Below are 19,573 nucleotides of genomic sequence, written 5' to 3'. Positions count from 1 at the left end.
CAAACCCAGCGGATTGTACATCACGCATCACACTCCCCTCACACAGACGCACACAAAGAAAGATATAGAGAGACACAGAGAGAGACAGATAGAGAGAGAGAGAGCGCTACAGTAATTAACGGAGCACAAGAGGTGGCCGCCGAGGCCACACAAAACACGACAAAGTCAGCACAGTTTCCAAATCGACCCTATTATTTAAAATATATTCAAACTCGGCATTTACGTTTTCAAAGGAGCACAATCTGCCGGTTGTCGTGGTTGGATCGATCCATAATAATGCTAACAATGTTCCAATTTACCAACTTACATAGCTAGCTAGCGTTAACTAATTTTACTCAGATCAGTGTAATGTGTGATGCGCTGCATCACTACACTGCATGCTAACGTCCGCAGTTTCACGCAGCAATGACGCAGTGACACAAATGGAACTGGCTGGCACTTATTCTGCTCGGTGATATTCTTGGTTGTTCCATGGTGGTGCTAAAGTGGGGCTGTAGCCTAACCAAGCCATACCCCGCCGCCACCCCTGACGCTGTGCAAGATTTCTATGAGGGCAATTATTGCTGTGAGTGACCTAGACAGATGTCATCATGGGCAGACTCTCTCTATATATATATTTTTTCACAATAATTCATATTGTCTTGTGCATCATAATAATTGTAACCAAGTGGCTGATGTGTACACTCTACCCTTGGCTAAATTACTGACCATGCCACTCGTTTCGCCCAAATAGTTTTAGATATAATGCGCACAACTCAGGTTTCCCCCTACAAGATCTTTTTAATCAAATAAAAGTAAGCAGAGACCGGAATAAATTGTACAAAATGTTTAACAGTTTATTACAAGCAAAAATCCAAGAATAAAAGCAGGATATGCAATAAACGATTCAATAATTATTCATCTTAAATGCCACAGGCGAACTGGGGTTAGTGAAGTAAAATAAACAAATAAACCACACTACAAACCAAACTCTAAATGTGAAAACAAATCGTGATCATTGTAACAACTCAACTCCAAAAAAGAAACCATTCAAATAAGAAACCCCAACTACCCGTTCACCAAGTGGCAATTAGACAGATGACTTTTAAAACTATTGTACGTTACAAATCATAATATAACAATAGTTTAAAGATGGATAAAAACAAAGAAAAAAATACATAAAATCCATTGTCAGCATGATTAAACAAAAGTTACCTAAAATGCAGTTTAAATCCAGTTACCTCGGGGAGGACAGGTATGCAGAGCAGCTTCCTTCATCCAAATCCTGTCACAGAAAGTTAGATGAGTTGGGAGCTGTGAACACAGGTGGGACTTGATAGGGGTGGGACACTTTCCTGGTTTTCTTCTATTTTTACCCCTGTCAGAGATCCCAGTTTAATACTAATGTCTAATCAGATTAATCTGTGTCCCAGTCTCCCTCTTTCATATGATATGCAAGTATTACTGATGTAACAAATATCATTTTATTTTCTAGAAAGGGGTGAGGTGACACATTAGCTGACTAAAGTAGGTAGAAACTTTTTTTTTTTAATCTATGTACTATTTGTCAATAGTGAAGTCATGCTGGATTCCAAGACGTGTCTCAGGCTGCCCTCTGACAGAGAAGGAGCTTATTAAGGGCATGTGTTGTGTGCAGGGTATTGTTATTGTTGTATTGCTATGACCAGCAGTACATATTGTGATATTGTGGAGCAGTGTAGCACAGTCACTCAGAGATGGCTCACACTCTGGGCCCTCATTCACCACAGCCCAACACTATAATGGGGATCCCAGACTGACGGGTAGTGGCAAAATAAATCAGTTTTCTGTTGGTCTCAGTGTAGGATGTTGTTAATATACACTGCACTGCTGGGTTTACAGGTCACAGTGAGTGTCTCTCCTGGCTGAACAGATTTCACTGATGGAGTCTGAGTCACAGTATACTGTCCGCTGGATTCTGGAAACGAAGAATAAAAATAATGCTTACATATATATGTAATATACATGAAAACAATCTGATTTGATCTGTGAGTTTGATGTGTGCCTGTTTAGATATTACAAAGAAATACATACAAAATGGAAATAATAAAATCAAAATAATTCCCACCCTGAGTGCAGAGTGTCCAGATGAACATGGTGATGAAAGTCATTGTTGATGTGTATTGTGTTGGCATGAAGGGCAGCTGTCGGTCATGAAGTGTTAAACTCACAGGCTGTAAACACTCCCAGAGCACTGAAGCATGTGCTGCCGGTGCCAAGTGTCTCGTTGTCGGACCTGCTGCATGGATTCCCCAGATCACCGCTACCTGTCACCCCTGTCTCAAGTTTTGTGGTTTCCCTTCTAATAATTTCATTCTTTTCTTTCTTCAAATGTACTTAAACCAAGGAGTACAGTTTTTGAACCATTCAAGACGATTTTATTAATTTTCCTTTTTAAAAAAAAACTGGTGGTTCAGTTCATTTGCTACAGAAATTCGATACCCTCTCAGTAATGTTGTGTAGATTGCTAAATGGAGAGTCTTTGACAGCATAAACATATTAACTGTGTAGTGGTGCACCTCAACAGCTTAACAAGCTTTCCATTTCCATTTTCAAAATAAGAAGCAGAATGTGCTCACAGGGCTCCCCAATTATTGACATTTGAGGCCAGAGGAGTAAATTGATGCACATTGAATGTCATATTTTTTTCTCCATAAAGGATCTGAACACGAATTACAAATTCTACAAGGATAAGGGCAGCAAAATGAGTATCCCGCGTATCAATTTCACTTTCTAACAATATATGCATTGGTTGCACAAGCAGAGCAAATTGAGCATTATTTAAGAAGCATCTTTCAATCACAAAGGCAACATGTTCCCTATGACCCACTGGGCTTTGGAAAGCTGTTCCTCTGCTCTATATCGGACCTCCGGATCATTTGTTTGTTGCTAATTGATTGGTATAAGCCCCAGGTGTGTACAATCCCCCAGGAAATTATATACTAGGCTGCAATTTAGTGCGTATCCTGCACTTGTGTTGCAATCTGACCCAAAGGGCAACACCTTTGAGTTACTAACTTAATCCTGTACCAATGTTTACATATTAGATAACTTTCACCATCTGCTGTCAGAGAAACAATGCACTATGTTTGGCAAAGCACTACGCTATGTACAGAACACACTTATTCCTGGGTAGCTGCTGCCATGCTGGAACAGGCTGGCACACAAAATCAGGCGCCTGCAAAACAGTTTATATGTTATTGCTCAACTGTCATAAATTGTAGAATACATGATCTCGATAAAAGCTCAGACATTTATCACACAGGGCAAGCCAGCTAAGCGATGAAAGGAACCATAACCATTTAATGTGCCTTTTCACAATTGCTGGCGCTCTGTGCCACGATCAGCCGTGTTCAGCCAGCATTAATGACACAGGCCGCTTGTCTAGAACGGCAACATGAATTGAGCACCATCAGAGTAAACAGACAGTCGCAGTGCGGGGGCTTCTGTAGACTTTCACAATTATCCGAATTTACTTTTCTCACTTGAATTCTGTGCTCTCTATATTATCGCTGGATCCAGGGGACTGGGGACAGTGCTGGCTCAGTACCGGTACACTGTGTGTGTGTGTGTGTGTGTGTGTATGTGTGTGTGTGGGGTGGCGGGGGGGGCGTGCTGGGCATCCCAGGTGCTGCTGTCTTAGACCGAGGTGGAGCCCGAGTGGTAGTCTGACGTCACCTTCTCTGTGGCACTCGTCACTTCCTTAGTTATTGTCATCATCGCCGCTGCTGGGGAAACTCTCCACTTTAAAAGTGTCATTGTCCTCACCATACCTGGAGAAATAAAATAAAACGGTTCAGAATGGTTACTGGAAATCAGGGTGTGTGCCCTGCGCTGAAACCAAACACAAGAAAGGACGAGAGTGAAAAGGAAGAAAGGGAAATAAGGAGAGAGAAACGCTCACCTGCACCACAGCTCTCCAGGGTCGACCCATAGTGAGCGCCCAACAAACCAAATGGCCCATCCCTAGCTCCATAATATCACTATCTATATCATATATGTTTGCTTATATATTGACTTAAATACGGTGTTGCTTATTTATGGTGTATGCAACTGTGTTAAAGGATTTATGTACAAGGTTTCTTCAGTTTAATCCAGTACCCCCCCCCCAATACCAAATGGCCCATCCCTAACTGCACAATATCACTCTATACGTTTACTTGTATTTTAACGTAGCTTATTTATGGTCTATGCAACTGTATTTAAGGATTGATACACACGTTTTCTTGTCTTTTGGCTTTGTTTTAGGGTTATACTCACGTTTAATGATGCTCTGGTCACTCCACAGACTGCCTCTGTTGTCTGCTGCAAGAGGTACATTCGATTACATCTTGACGTGCGCTAGTAGCGATCGTTTCCAGTACATTTCTATATAAAATACTACCGGAGTTAGGCTGGAGGACACAAACCGAACGCAACCGCTGGCACATTGTCAGTTGCACGCATTCGTGAAACTAGCGCACCGAATAGCGCACCGAGGAAAAATCTGAGGATTTAAATCGTAACAGCTGTAAAACGTAAGATAATATGCACTAGCCACACGGACTAGTTCTAGAGAATCTGTACTGGCCCGCAGCGAGCTGCACTAGCCATTGGCAAGCGGGCTCGCGTTAAGATCGACCCCTGTAGTAGAACAGTGTGTCTCTATGGTTACCTATGTAGAAGCCCCAGTATAGACCAGTGTGTCTCTGGTCTATTAGATGGACTGTATTATAGAGTTAGACTTATAATTGTCACATTGTGCCAAATGTTGTGTCAAACGTAGTGAGAAGTCTGTTAATTATACAGTAGTCAAGCTGGCTTGCATTAGTCAGTCACTAGTCAGTGGGAACTGTTTCTCTTTGGGTCTAGTCCAGTATGGTCCTGCCTATGACTTTTGATTTTAAAATTTACTTTTCACGTTGTGCCTCAGAATGCTCAGGAGTATATGAATCAGATGTGAATTGATAATGAAACAATGATTGGTAAAAATCGATGAAGATCGATGGTTCCATGTTTATGAAATGTTTTGATTCTTGAAGGCAATGTCACTCAATGTGTGTGACTTCTTAATAATGAGTATTACAGTTCAGGCCAAATGGCAGCTGGAATTTCAATACTCTGTATTTCATGTGTTTTAAGTGGTATTGTTCAAATACAGCACATTTAGAAGCCTGAATGATGCAGCAAATTGACAAAACATTGAGTGACAGTGAGTGCAAATTAAATAAGAAATAACAAAGTTTGTTACAGTTTTAAATAATACAAATTGACAATATTTTCAACAATTTTCTTTTCCTGACACACTGGTCTATACTGGGTCTACTACATAGGTAACCATGGAGACACACTGGTCTATACTGGGGCTACTACATAGGTAAACATAGAGACACACTGGTCTATACTGGGGCTACTACATAGGTAACTATAGAGACACACTAGTCTATACTGGGGCTACTACATAGGTAACCATGGAGACACACTGGTCTATACTGGGGCCACTACATAGGTAACCATAGAGACACACTGGTCTATATGGGGCTACTACATAGGTAACCCAGGGCTCTACAGTGTGAGCGTTATGCTCGAATTTGTGAGTGAAAATAATGTTGTGCGAGTGTGAAATACAATTTGGGCGCACAGTGCATATACAATATTTGAACTCTATAAGTAAACACTACATTGACAGGATTTTGATAATAATTATATTTTACACTAATCATTATTACGTTAGAAAATGTGGGAAATGTAGTTCGGTTGTGGATTGTCGCAATTAACCGAGAAGGCAATGAAAACTACAAGAACCGTGAATGACGTTCATGACCCAGTGCTGCAGCGGTACATTTGGTACGACATCCAATCACCTACCATCTGGCGTTAGCCGCCTCGTCATTAAAACACACTTACAGATACAGTAGTACTCAGCGACAGCGGGGCTGCCAACGACTTAGCGATAAAGTTGATTAAAATCGAATAAAATCTTAAAATGTAATTAATCGTCGATTACTTGGGTCTACCTGGGGCGCAGCTACTAGAAAAAACCTTGAGAGAGGAAACAGCTTCACCCGTGGAAAGTAAAGGAGCACTTTACATTGAATTTACACTGGAGAGTTTGCTGCAACATGTGCACGGGTGAACTCACACGGTGCGGGCACAATGACACAGAAAACTGAAGAGACGCACTGGAGCCGATGGCAGGATGGAGACATTCAGCTGGTACATTTCTGGACCGAAAACTTGTCCATTAAGGATGGCACAGTGGACCCGTTTAAACCATACAAGTACTCAACCTTTCTGTTACTTGAGTTACACCTAGTTTCTTTCTTACGGTGGCCCTGAAGTGCAACTGCTGAAAAAATAAAACAGCAGCTGCGAGATTTGCAGTGGCTGTGAGATTTGGAAGTGCTGAAAAATGTATTTTGTAATAATTATCTGAATCTCAGCCAATGAGTTCCTCATCCACCTAACAGACACTCATACAAGACAGTGTCCTAGTCCTGCGCTCTTGTTGGGAAGGATATATCACAAGAACCATCTTAAATTACCCACTGTTCTAAAACTTACTATATAAGGACCTACCTCGCTCTCCTTGTTTGTTGGGTAGAAAGATTGTGGTGGTTTTGACTGTGTTAATATATATATATATATTTTAAGGATTGCTTGCGAATTTGATTTGGACTCTTACTGAGAACCCTAATTTTGTGATTGAACCTGGACTGGCTGAGGACCCACTGCCTACTGATTTGGACAAACACTTTCACAATGTCAGAGAAGCCTTTGTGTTTGATCACTTTGTAAACTTAAGTGATGGTAACAAAGAAGGAAACCTGGACCCCACCGGACCTCACTTTCGCAGCCCCCCAGCTCCCCCGGACCTCACTTCATCAGCATCAGGTCTATACTGGGGCTTCTACATAGGTAACCATATGTAACGAGGAGTTAGTAAATGTCCTGCTGTTGTAGGGGTTCTAAGCTAGATATCTTGGATGGATGAGAAACTAAAGGATCTAAGTCCGCGCCCCCAACACAGTTTGTCCCTATACCCCCCAAATTTGAGGTATGTGCCCATCCTGCGTTATATATTTTTTTACATACCGAAGTATAGCTGTGACCTAATTTGGCAAAGTAGGGTTCAAGATTTAAATTCACAATGGCTACCTGAACTAACAGTAATGGGGCACACAAAAAGTAAACAGAGAGGATAACTAAACTATTCCTACCCTCCTGAATCTTACAGGACAGGCGAGACACCCCTACACCAAGATACTTATACAATAGAAAAACTATGGTCATGCTATGCTTCAAAGAAAGAAAATGCTATTGCTGCTTACTTGCGTTTTTCCCTTTTTACCTTCTCTGATCACAATGCTTTTTGACAAAAACTCAGGTGCAGGTGCACCCTGCGCTATCCTTTGCCCGAGCTTTGTCCAGGAAATCTCACTGTAGTCATCTTAGTTCAACGCGGGCTCTCCTTAACTGCGTGTCACACGGGTCCCGTTCACTTTGCACCTAGAACAGTCTCTTCTAAAAAAAAACTTGAAAAGATACACAATTCCAGGCCAGTGTTCAAAAACAAAGTTCATTGTTTTCATATAAAAAACATGTTTATTTCCTCTGCACACTACACAGCTCCAATTTGCACACTCAACTAATCATGGCGACTACTCTTCCCGAACTACAGCCCACCCTTTTTCTCGAGAAAGCTACATTCCGATTGGACAGCAGGTTAGGCGATTCAGTAATTCAGTTGGTTTGCGAAGCCATCCATTACATTAGACCTCTCTGGTGTTCTTAATGTAACAATACCGTATTCTGAACAAAGTAGTATCCCTTACAGTATCCCCCCTGTTGAAAACCTGCTGAATTAATACAGGTTATATATCAAAACATTCAAGGCAATTTCAGGATACCTTTTAAGGGGTCTGTGATCTATAATGACAATACACTGCATATTTTTTGTAAATACCCTTCTATTAAGCTTACTGGAAGTGTACCCTTGTTATATCTCTAGGAGCGTCTCACAACAGGGGAATCCTCCCTCTCTTGCTCTAGATCATCCAAGGGTTCTGGTTCCTGCCCATCTAGAATTCCCTCTGTGTGTTTGTGACTCTACACACAGAGACGCACTGTTCTGTACTGGGGCTTCTATATAGCTAACCATAGAGACACACTGGTCTATACTGGGATTAGGTAACCATAGAGACACACTGTTCTATACTGGGGCTTCTACATAGGTAACCATAGAGACACTGTTCTATACTGGGGCTTCTACATAGGTAACCATTAGTAATATTACGTATTAGTCCTTTTATTCCCTGGAAGATAGCACTTCACAGCATTTGATCATGCTTCTTGTGTTACTAATACTTGTATTATTGATTGATTTCCCCCTTGCTCCCTTTCCCGTAACCCTTGACTGTGACCTTACATCTTGACAGCACTTAGCTTTTACGTTCCAGGATGTATGACCTAACTTACTGTACTTACCTGTGTAAATTGGAAGTTGTAAAATGTATTATATTTTGAATTGCTTTGTACAATGTAAATTTGTATTTGTAATATTTGATGCCTTAACTGTATTCTTGCAATTTGTATAGCACTGGATAAGGGCATCTGCCAAGAAATAATAATAATAATAATAATAATAATAATAATAATAATAATAGCCATAGAGACACACTTGTCTGTACTGGGACAAGGTAACCATAGAGACACTGGTCTATACTGAACTGATGCTGGTCATGAAATGTACCCTGTGATGAGGTGTGCGTGATGGTAAAGCAGTAGCTCTTTTGGAGTATCAGGGCTCATAGTGTTGCATTTTTGCGGAGTTCTTCAACACAGGTTTGTATTTCACTATCATGTTTACTTTAAATAGCTCAGAGAAATGTCCTTTATTTAGAGCTTCTCTGAGACCCCTGATTGGAATTCACTGCTTTGTGCAGTACATCAGAATGTCAGTCACAGCTTTAATCACAATTCCTCTCAAATAAGCCTTCCTGGAATCCCGATTTAACCGATTAAAAATGTTTCTGTGTGGCTTTGTCTGTAACCTTCGGATGGACAGTACCAATTGCTTGCTTCATGTTTTGAACGGCTCTGATTCAAATGCTTAAAATCTTTAAAACCATTTTTAGTGAATGTTTCTTCGGTGTGGGAATCAGAACAAATGCCTGCATATCTACAGATAATTGCATTTCTGGCTATGCTGTATTCCATCCAGCGATACTTCTCATACCACCGCTGTGATGAAAAACTTTGGGATTTAACACAAATTAAAGCAAATGCCTGCAATTTTGGCCGTGTAGGTGACTCATCTATTCCTTATAAATCCGAGGGACAGTAAAATGTTTCCTTACCGAATTCAACACTGGCCTGTGGATGCAAAGCAGTGCTTATATTGGTTTCTTCCGATGCAGTTGGTGATTTATCAGGTTGTGTAATGTGCTGTTCTGATAGTTCTCTTCTCGTCTTTTGAAATAATTCAACAAATAATTTTGTTTCACCATTTGTAGGAACTCCGTTCACAACTACATTTGTTCAGTTGTCATGGTGTGATGCACTACGTAAAAAAACATTTACCACAGCCAGTTATAACCTGCTTGTGCATAACTTAGCCAAAATGTAACCATTAGACTTGAAAAGAACCAGCCCCCATGCTTTGGAATAAAGCCTGTGATTTTCCGAAACACGTTATTGCTTCAGAATCTTGTATTTATAATGTTTTTTTAACACGCGGGAGAAATTTTACACTCTCTGATTGGGTGGACCTGAGAGGTAAGTAGGTGGGCCATGGCCCAACCAGGCCCACCCAGGCCCACCCATGGCTACGCTCCTGTTGTGGCCCAGGTGCTTATTTGACACCCAGACTTACGGCCCACTGATTAATTTAGGTTGCCTTTATTAAAGAGTCTAAAGACGGCTGTCCGGTTCTGAACTTGGACCTGAAGTATTGTGTAGTATAAGTATCGCGTGTCTTCAAAGCATGCAGGGAAAATGTACAATGACTCGAGATCGTCACCCTTGAACTCCCTCACTACTTTTGTTCTCTGAAAGTAGCTGATAGAAACTTGCACACAACTAGTTATTCAGAGATAACATTACCACTTTAAACGATTTTTCAATTGGGCTATAGTGGCTGTTATAATGGGGTTTTAGATTTCCTAACATTGACTGGGAAAGCCCAGTTGAGACTACAGAAGCAGTAGTAGAAATGTTTTAGAGGGCAAACGACTGCTTTCTACCTCAATTAGTCAGGGAACCAACCAGAGAGAGCACATGCTATTTGATATTTTCAAACGACCAATGGTGAACTGCAGTCACAATATGGTTAGCTTTGAGGCATACTTTCACAAAACAAGGACCTACACTCAGTTGAGCCTCTTACTAAAAATGAAGCCACATTTCTTCAAATCATAAATGTAACCGCTACACTGTAAAAATTATTTGTTGACGCAACGTGACTTAGTCAAGTCATCTTGTTGCTTTGACTCAGTTTAGCAAACATGAAGTGTTAAGTTCACTCACTGTTGAAATAACATGCAGTAAATTGAGCCAACGTACTCTATCAATTAATAAGCATTTAGAATTTTTAGTTAAGTCAACTGAAAAACATATTAATTGAACTTAATTTTTCAAGTTTTCACAACTATAAACCAAGTCTAATTGACAAAATAGTCATTCTTCCTCAACTTTCATTACTTACAGTGAGGGAAAAAAGTATTTGATCCCCTGCTGATTTTGTACGTTTGCCCACTGACAAAGAAATGATCAGTCTATAATTTTAATGGTAGGTGTATTTTAACAGTGAGAGACAGAATAACAACAAAAAAATCCAGAAAAACTCATTTCAAAAAAGTTATAAATTGATTTGCATGTTAATTAGGGAAAGAAGTATTTGATCTCCTATCAATCAGCAAGATTTCTGGCTCCCAGGTGTCTTTTATACAGGTAATGAGCTGACATTAGGAGCGCTCCTAAATCTCAGCTCGTTACCTGTATAAAAGACACCTGTCCACAGAAGCAATCAATCAATCAGATTCCAAACTCTCCACCATGGCCAAGACCAAAGAGCTGTCCAAGGATGTCAGGGACAAGATTGTAGACCTACACAAGGCTGGAATGGGCTACAAGACCATCGCCAAGCAGCTTGGTGAGAAGGTGACAACAGTTGGTGCGATTATTCGCAAATGGAAGAAACACAAAATAACTGTCAGTCTTCCTCGGTCTGGGGCTCCATGCAAGATCTCACCTCGTGGAGTTTCTCCAGACCTTAATCCCATAGAAAATCTGTGGAGGGAGCTGAAGGTTCGAGTTGCCAAACGTCAGCCTCGAAACCTTAATGACTTGGAGAGGATCTGCAAAGAGGAGTGGGACAAAATCCCTCCTGAGATGTGTGCAAACCTGGTGGCCAACTACAAGAAACGTCTGACCTCTGTGATTGCCAACAAGGGTTTTGCCACCAAGTACTAAGTCGAAGGGGTCAAATACTTATTTCCCTCATTAACATGCAAATCAATTTATAACTTTTGAAATGCATTTTTCTGGATTTTTTTGTTGTTATTCTGTCTCTCACTGCTAAAATACACCTACCATTAAAACTATAGACTGATCATTTATTTGTCAGTGGGCAAACGTACAAAATCAGCAGGGGATCAAATACTTTTTTCCCCCACTGTAAGTAATGAAAGTTGAGGAAGAATGACTATTAATTTCATTATTTGCAATCCACAAAGTCCATCTATAATCATTCAAACGCGGGCTACTTCATCTTTTCTTGCATGATCAGCAACTTTATCCCATGCTAATTAATACAAAAAAATTTTCAACTCCGGTAAAGTAGTATGTCATCATGACGTGATGGTTTTGGCACATGCGCATTACACAAAACGTTCATAGAACATATGTTTTGTGGTTACCTGAGCACGTTATTTAAAGTTTTACAATTCTGTTCAAGTTGAGGTTGTTGTAACTCATCTTATTGTGTGGTGAGACACTGCAATTTCACAGAACATGATTTTACTTGTCCAATTTCCAAAACGAGCTCTCTTCAATCTCCGTTTCAAATCCATGTTGATTTGCGGGTAATCACTGTATCCACTCAATCTTACTACAGTTATAAGAAAACACCTGTAATGCTGTACAAATGCATGTGTTTTTCAAGCACATGAAAGATTGTAGACAGGTAGAGATCGCCACTTGAGTGCCAGACTGACTCTATTGTAAAGGGAAGGCAGGATTATGTGTTATATTTGAGTTATTATGTATTTAAATGACCAGTCAAAATAACCCGATTTTGGCTATTCTAGGTAAATGTGTTTATAACTTATTTATTTTCATGTTTATGCAGCTAAAACGCTGTAGGCATGTTTAATACATATAGTTAGGAATAGTCACGAATGGGTATATGCGCAGTGTATTTTGGAACACAGTATAATTCAAATTTGAATAACCAAAACGGTCAAATTGACCGGCTCTGCGCTTGTAGTGTTAAATGTGGGTGTCATATCGTGTGCCGCACTTCCATGTGTGACGGGCCGCAGGTCGAGAACCACTGCCCTATTCAGAACAGGTTGGTCAGATAGGACCAGAACCAGTGCAGACCCAAAGAACAGAGGACGAGCGTTAGGCAGACAAACCCCAGGGCCCCAGGGCCACAGGTTAGTGCTTTCCTGGAGGTCTTTAGCTCCCCTGTATAATGGACCATTCCAGAGAGATTCCCCTTTGCAGTCAATATCATCAGCTCAGCAGTTTGCCAATACAGATCCCTGGGGAGGTGGGGGCTCAAATCCAGGACCAGGGTTAGCCACCCCTAGCATAAAGCAAAACATTACATGTGTTTAAATGGTTGAAGTCAATACAGTGATTAATGAATTGATGTATTTATTGAGGTGGCTGTGACAGAGTGGCTATAGAGACTATTGCGCTCCTTCACAGCAGCGTCTCTGTTGCTTATATTAAGTTATACTAAGGTATGCTGAGCTGACGATATTGAGGTTTTTACTAAAGAAAAAACAGATAACATGCCACAGGTTAACAACCAGTCCAGTCAAACCCTAAGAGAGATCAGGATAAATGAGGAGGAGGTAGTAAAGGGACTAGCAGAATTAAAAACAAACAAATCACCTGGGCCAGATGGTATATTTCCAACAGTACGTAAAGAAATTATGGAAATGATTGTATTAATTATTTCTAAATAGCACTGGTTTCACTGTTTTTGAATGTTTTGATGTTTTTTTTATTTGTCAAATGCATTGACCGTTATTGTTCTTTTAAATGCATCAGATTGTTTTGATAGTTTTTTTTGTTTGTTGTTTTTTACATTTCAGTTAATTTGACAATTTTTTCACCATTGCATAAATTAAATAATCTAAAATGTGCTTTTTATTATTTTGTCTTCCTTTTCAAAGACAAAATCAATTACAAAACTACAATTAAAAAATATGTATTTAAGACTGAACATTAAACACTGTGCCAACAAAGCACAATAAATAAAATAAAATAAAATAGATAAATTTATATCTGGCCATCTTTGAGCCCCCCTTCTTGAATAGCCTACTGTGAAAGCCGGACACAAATAACGGGGAGAGAGAGGGAGAGTCTCCGGTTTCGGTTGTGTCCGGGCTTTATTTTGTTCAGGTATGTCAAAAAAGGGCGGAGATACAAAACAAAAACAAAATCAAAAGCAAAAAGTGTCCACAATCGGGGTGCTCCGGGCAGACAGGGGTAATAGACTCAGTCCACCTTCTTGTCGGTTAGCTGCTTCCGTCGGGGAGGGAGAGGGATTAAATAAACAGGGCACAGCCCACTTTATAGCGAGACACTCCTTTTCAATGGTGCTATATTTACGCTCCTGGGCGATAATTGTTTGCTTAGATAGAGGACGGGGTGTTCCTGACCCCCAACACTCTGGGACAGGACCGTGCCCACTCCAACTTCTCAGGCGTCGGTCTGTAGAATGAAAGGGAGAGAGAAGTCAAGGCATTTAAAAAAAGGGTGTTGGCAGAGGCGGTCCTTAATTGCCTGGAAAGCCACCTGGCACTGCTCCGTCCACTGGACCGTATCTGGAGCACCTTTTCGCATCAGTTCGGTCAGGGGGTAAGCCAGGGTGGCAAAGTCCGGCAGAAACTGGCGATAATACCCGGAAAACCCCAAAAACTGCCGAACTTCCTTTTTGGACTTAGGAGGCGGACAGGAGGCAATAGCGGTCACCTTGTCAACGACTGGCCGTACCTGCCCCCCTCCTAAGAGGTACCCCAGATACTTGGTCTCCCTCCTCCCAACTGTTCACTTGCCCGGGTTTTCCGTGAGCAGCGCCCAGCCGATCCAGCAACTCATCCACACGGGGCATCGGATAGGCATCAAACCTAGACACTGCATTGAGCTCCCTATAATCAACGCAGAATCTAGTGCTGCCGTCAGGCTTTGGCACCAAGACTATAGGGCTACACCATTCCGATTGTGACTTTTCAATGACTCCCAGCTCCAACATCTTCTGCACCTCTTCATTGACAGCCTACTTTTTGTAATAGGGGGTGCGATAGGGTTTGACACGCACGCAGTGGTCCAGTGCTGTGTGGATGTGGTGTTCAATGAGAGGTGTGAGCACGGGTCGGTGAGAAAAGACATGCTGGAAGCGGCACAATAAAGAGCAAACGTGCTGTTTCTGGGCGTTTGTTAAATGGGCGTTTGTTAAATTGAGTTCAGTGCGAACCTCAGAAACAGCGGCTTCAGACTCTTTATTGTGGGGGGAACTAAAAGCACCCAATGCTTCCTGCTCTCGCCACTTCTTCAGCATGTTCAGATGATAGATCTGCTTTTACCTCCGACGATCTGGGCGACACACCTCATAATCAACATCCCCTAAGCGGCGTGTGACCAAAAAGGGTCCCTGCCACTTAGCCAGCAGTTTAGATGTTGAATTTGGGAATAACACCAGTACCTTGTCCTTGGGTGAACGATCGTAACCGGGCTCTCCTGTTGTACATGCGCTGTTGTCGCTCCTGGGCCTGTAAGAGATGCAACTGTGCAAGTTTCCCCAGTGCCGATAGCCGATCTCTCAGGTCCAGGATGTGCTGTACCATAGAGGTCTGGGAGGGGGCGGTCGCCTCCCAGTCCTCCTTTATTAAGTCGAGGATGCCCCTCAGCCGCCTCCCGTACAGCAGCTCGAAGGGAGAGAAGCCAGTGGACGTCTGGGGCACCTCGCGTACAGCGAACAGCAGGGGTGGCAATAACTTGTCCCAGTCCCAAGCGTCTGTGCTCACAAACTTACAGATCATGTTCTTTAGGGTTTTATTAAAGAGCTCCACTAGGGCGTCTGTCTGGGGATGATAGATTGAGGTCCTGATGGACTTTATCCCCAGCAGCCTACAGAGGTCTCGCATCACGCGTGACATGAATGGAGAGCCCTGATCTGTCAGGATTTCCTTTGGGATCCCCACCCGAGTGAAGACCTTAAACAGCTCCTCGGCGATCCTAGTCGCTGACATTGTCCGTAGACGAATTGCCTCCAGGTACCGAGTGGCATAGTCTGCTATGACCAGCACAAATTGATACCCCGCGGAGCTTTTCTCCAACGGACCGATCAAATCCATCCCAATGCGCTCAAATGGTATCTCCATGAGAGGCAGCGGTACCAGCGGAGCCCACGGTACTGCACTGGCATTGGTCTTCTGGCACTCCGGACAGGCAGCACACCATCTTTCTACCTCCTTTTTGATGCCTGGCCAGAAGAATCGGTCCATTATCCAGCTTAAGGTCTTGTCACGACACAGGTGACCTGCCCCAGCCAAATCAGATGAGAGCCTATGATCCTTAATATTAGATAGATAGTTTTGACTAGCGAGCACCCGGCCGGGCGATGTCCAGGCTGCCCGCAACGTCACCGTGGTTTTTCCAGGGGACCACACACTGCCGGGGGAGAGAGAAAAAGAAGGAGCTAAGGAGGCAGATTTGTTTTTGGGACAGGCAAGGCGAGAAGGGGAAGTGGGTCGGGGAGAAACATGTTTAGGTGTGGTGTTTGGCAACATGCTGGTATCCAGGACAGTCGGGTCAGAGGGGGTCTTGGGAATGGAAGGGAGGGTGCCCGCCGTCGGGCATCAGAAGGTGGCATCGTCCCGGGCAATGATGGTTCTCTGCCAGCCTGGTGCCAGCCTTCAGGTTGGACGTGGGAGATGGCAGATGAACTGCTCCAAGGCCACCAGGTCGGCAACTTCCGTGGCTTGAGCCAGCGGTGGCAGGCACCGGGAGCCAGGTTCGAACCGGAGGCTTCTGAGCTTTCGGCGCTGGCCGTCCGACGTCAGACCGACCCGGTCCAGGACACTGTCCCTCAGACTTTTGTAGTCTAGGGCACTCGGGTGGCAGGGGAGCCAGGCGTACCGCCCACTCCGACTCCGGCCAGTCGCAACACCGGGCAGTGCGCTTGAAGATGGCAAGAAAAGCCTCCGGGTCATGAAGTGAGCACTGACTCCGGTGGTACTCGATCCCACAACCATTGAATGACCACTGCCCTTTTCACTAAAAGTCCAACGCGCTATCCATTGCGCCACAGAGCATGCCTACTGTTGATGGGGCATCTCAGCGTGCTTGTACAAGTAGCATTTACAGATGTGTTTTTTTAATCGCTCTCTCTGATATAGAGATGAAAGGAAATGATGGGTTCTTCTTTTAGATAATACGACTCATGTTGACTTGACTGTGAGGGAAAGTTTTTGTCAGGCACACTGTCTGTGTGTTTGTCTGTCTATCTGTGGCTGTCTGTGTGTCTGTGGCAGTCTGTGCTTGTGGCTGTCTGTGTGTGTGTCTGTGGCTGGACCGATGGGGCTGATTGGAAACATCTTCGACCTGGGTTTCTCTTCATCACAGATACATCTTTCGCTGCCCACATGCCCGAATTGCTTTTCAGCTGGATCACAGCCTCGCCCCAGGTGGGCAAAACCTCCAAAAGTGGTACAAACTCATCCACGTATTCCAGTGTTTCCGAGAAAGCTTGGCATAGTGAGTGAGAAAGTCAACCCTGACAGTGTGGCGACAGATGAGAAGCCACGGAATTGATGCACTCTGTGATGTCATAGAAGTCAGCTGTGAGAGAGTTCTGAGATGTCATCGCTGAACTGGCAGTGAAGGGAGAGGGAGAGGAAGGCAAAGCATGTACATGGCTTCTCTCGCTGACTGGGCAAGATTGGATTAATGAGAGAGTGCAAGGACGGAAATGCAGTTGTTTTCTCGAAGAGTGTAGAAGAGTTTTCTGGTCTCCTGATGGAGGCGTAGGTTCAAATACCACTTCTGACAGACTGATTTATAGCATGACCAATGCTAGGAATTGCAAAAGTGTTCTTTTATTTTCTGACACTAAGCTGTTGGTCACCTCGACTCGGTTGCATAAGTGTGGAAAGTCACGGATTCCCGCAATTCTGTGGCCTCATTCTCAAGGCTATCTTCTATAATACACCTCTCAAAAAAATAAGGGAACACGTAATCATCACAGCATAACACCAAGTCAATTACACTTCAGGCATATCAATCTGTACAGTTAAGAATCCAAAGCGGTGGTGAATCACTCTCTCCTTTTTTGGTGCAAATTAAAGTGACAGCAGGTGCACCGGAGATAGGCAACAGCAAGACAACCCCAAAAAGGGAATGGTTTTGCAGGTGGTGGCCACAGACGATTGCTCTCTCCTTATCCTTCCTGACTGATTCTTCTCTAGTTTTGCCTTTTGCTAGTGTCCTTGTCACTACTGGAATTATGAGGTGCTCCCTGCAGCCCATTCAGGTTGCACAGGTAGTCCAGCTCCTCCAGTATGGCACATCCATACGTGCCGTCTGAAGAAAGTTTGCTGTGTCTCCCAGTACAGTCTCAAAAGCATGGAGGTGGGAGAGTTACGAATTATGCAATGTACGGTGAAGATCTTGAGGTTTCCTAGATTTTGATCACGGAGATCCGATGTGTGATTTAAGTGTTCCCGCAGTTTTCTTGATCAGTATATAATCTCGCGGTGGACGTATACATCCTCTCAGAATGGCCGAGTGGTCTAATTTGCCAGACTTAAGGTGTTGTTCCCTTGAAGAGTGTAGAAGGGTTTTCTGGTCTCCTGATGGAGGCGTGGGTTCAAATCCCACTCCTGACAGATTGATTTATAGCATCACCAATGCTAGGAATTGCAAAAGTGTTCTTTTCACACTTGTGTGTAATGCATTTTGCAGCCAAATTACATAAACATGAGGAAATGCCTGGCAGAGAGACTCGTTTTGATGGCCGGTTAGCTCAGTTGGTTAGAGCGTGGTGCTAATAACGCCAAGGTCTTGGGTTCGATCCCCACATCGGCCAAGACCGATCTTAGGTGCTCATCCGTCTAGTTCGAGTCCTGTTTTTTGAATGTTTGACATGAAACTCCCTGAAGGCAAGCGTAGTAGTGCACTTAAGCAGTGGTAGGATCCACAAGACTTCATCAAGCCGTGTCAAAGTCGGCCATCTACATGCACACGGGAAAATGTCCTTTCGCCGCTTTGCTTTTCTCAGAACACTTCATTTGCATTCTGTCCTCTGATAGTTTCACCTCGTGGGCTCCTGCCAATTCCTTATTACACAGACTTGGAGAGGGAAGCAATGCCAGTGGCTTCAAGAATCAACGCAAGTTTCATGAATGGCACATCTAAGCCATGGTGCCAACCAGACATTGAGCTGTTGGTCACCTCGACTCGGTTGCATAAGTGTTGAAAGTCACGGATTCCCGCAATTCTGTGGCCGCATTCTCAAGGCTATCTTCTATAATACACCTCTCAAAAAAATAAGGGAACAAGTAATCATCACAGCATAATACCAAGTCAGTTACAGTTCAGGCATATTAATCTGTACAGTTAGGAAGCCTAAGCGGTTGTGAATCACTGTCTCTTGTTTTGGTGCAAATGAAAGTGACAGCAGGTGCACCGGAGATAGGCAACAGCAAGACAACCCCAAAAAGGGAATGGTTTTGCAGGTGGTGGCCACAGACGATTGCTCTCTCCTTATCCTTCCTGACTGATTCTTCTCTAGTTTTGCCTTTTGCTAGTGTCCTTGTCACTACTGGAATTATGAGGTGCTCCCTGCAGCCCATTCAGGTTGCACAGGTAGTCCAGCTCCTCCAGTATGGCACATCCATACGTGCCGTCTGAAGAAAGTTTGCTGTGTCTCCCAGTACAGTCTCAAAAGCATGGAGGTGGGAGAGTTACGAATTATGCAATGTACGGTGAAGATCTTGAGGTTTCCTAGACTTCGATCACGGAGATCCGATGTGTGATTTAAGTGTTCCCGCAGTTTTCTTGATCAGTATATAATCTCCCGGTGGACGTATACATCCTCTCAGAATGGCCGAGTGGTCTAATTTGCCAGACTTAAGGTGTTGTTCCCTTGAAGAGTGTAGAAGGGTTTTCTGGTCTCCTGATGGAGGTGTGGGTTCAAATCCCACTTCTGACAGATTGATTTATAGCATCACCAATGCTAGGAATTGCAAAAGTGTTCTTTTCACACTTGTGTGTAATGCATTTTGCACCCAAATTACATAAACATGAGGAAATGCCTGGCAGAGAGACTCCTTTTGAT

The 19,573-nt window shown here is 43.2% G+C and overlaps 1 non-coding gene across 1 annotated transcript; it reads left to right on the top strand.

Moving 5' to 3' along the window:
• The first annotated feature begins 18,248 nt into the window (after nucleotides 1-18,248).
• trnai-aau (transfer RNA isoleucine (anticodon AAU)) lies at nucleotides 18,249-18,322 on the top strand. Its single transcript has one exon. It is a non-coding gene; the product is annotated as a tRNA-Ile (tRNA).
• The last annotated feature ends 1,251 nt before the right edge of the window (nucleotides 18,323-19,573 follow it).

The sequence above is a fragment of the Amia ocellicauda genome, chromosome 12 (genome assembly GCF_036373705.1).
Source record: "Amia ocellicauda isolate fAmiCal2 chromosome 12, fAmiCal2.hap1, whole genome shotgun sequence".
Lineage (NCBI taxonomy): Eukaryota > Metazoa > Chordata > Actinopteri > Amiiformes > Amiidae > Amia > Amia ocellicauda.
The sequence above is the reverse complement of the archived record's forward strand: the minus strand, read 5'-3'. Positions and strand labels throughout refer to the sequence as shown.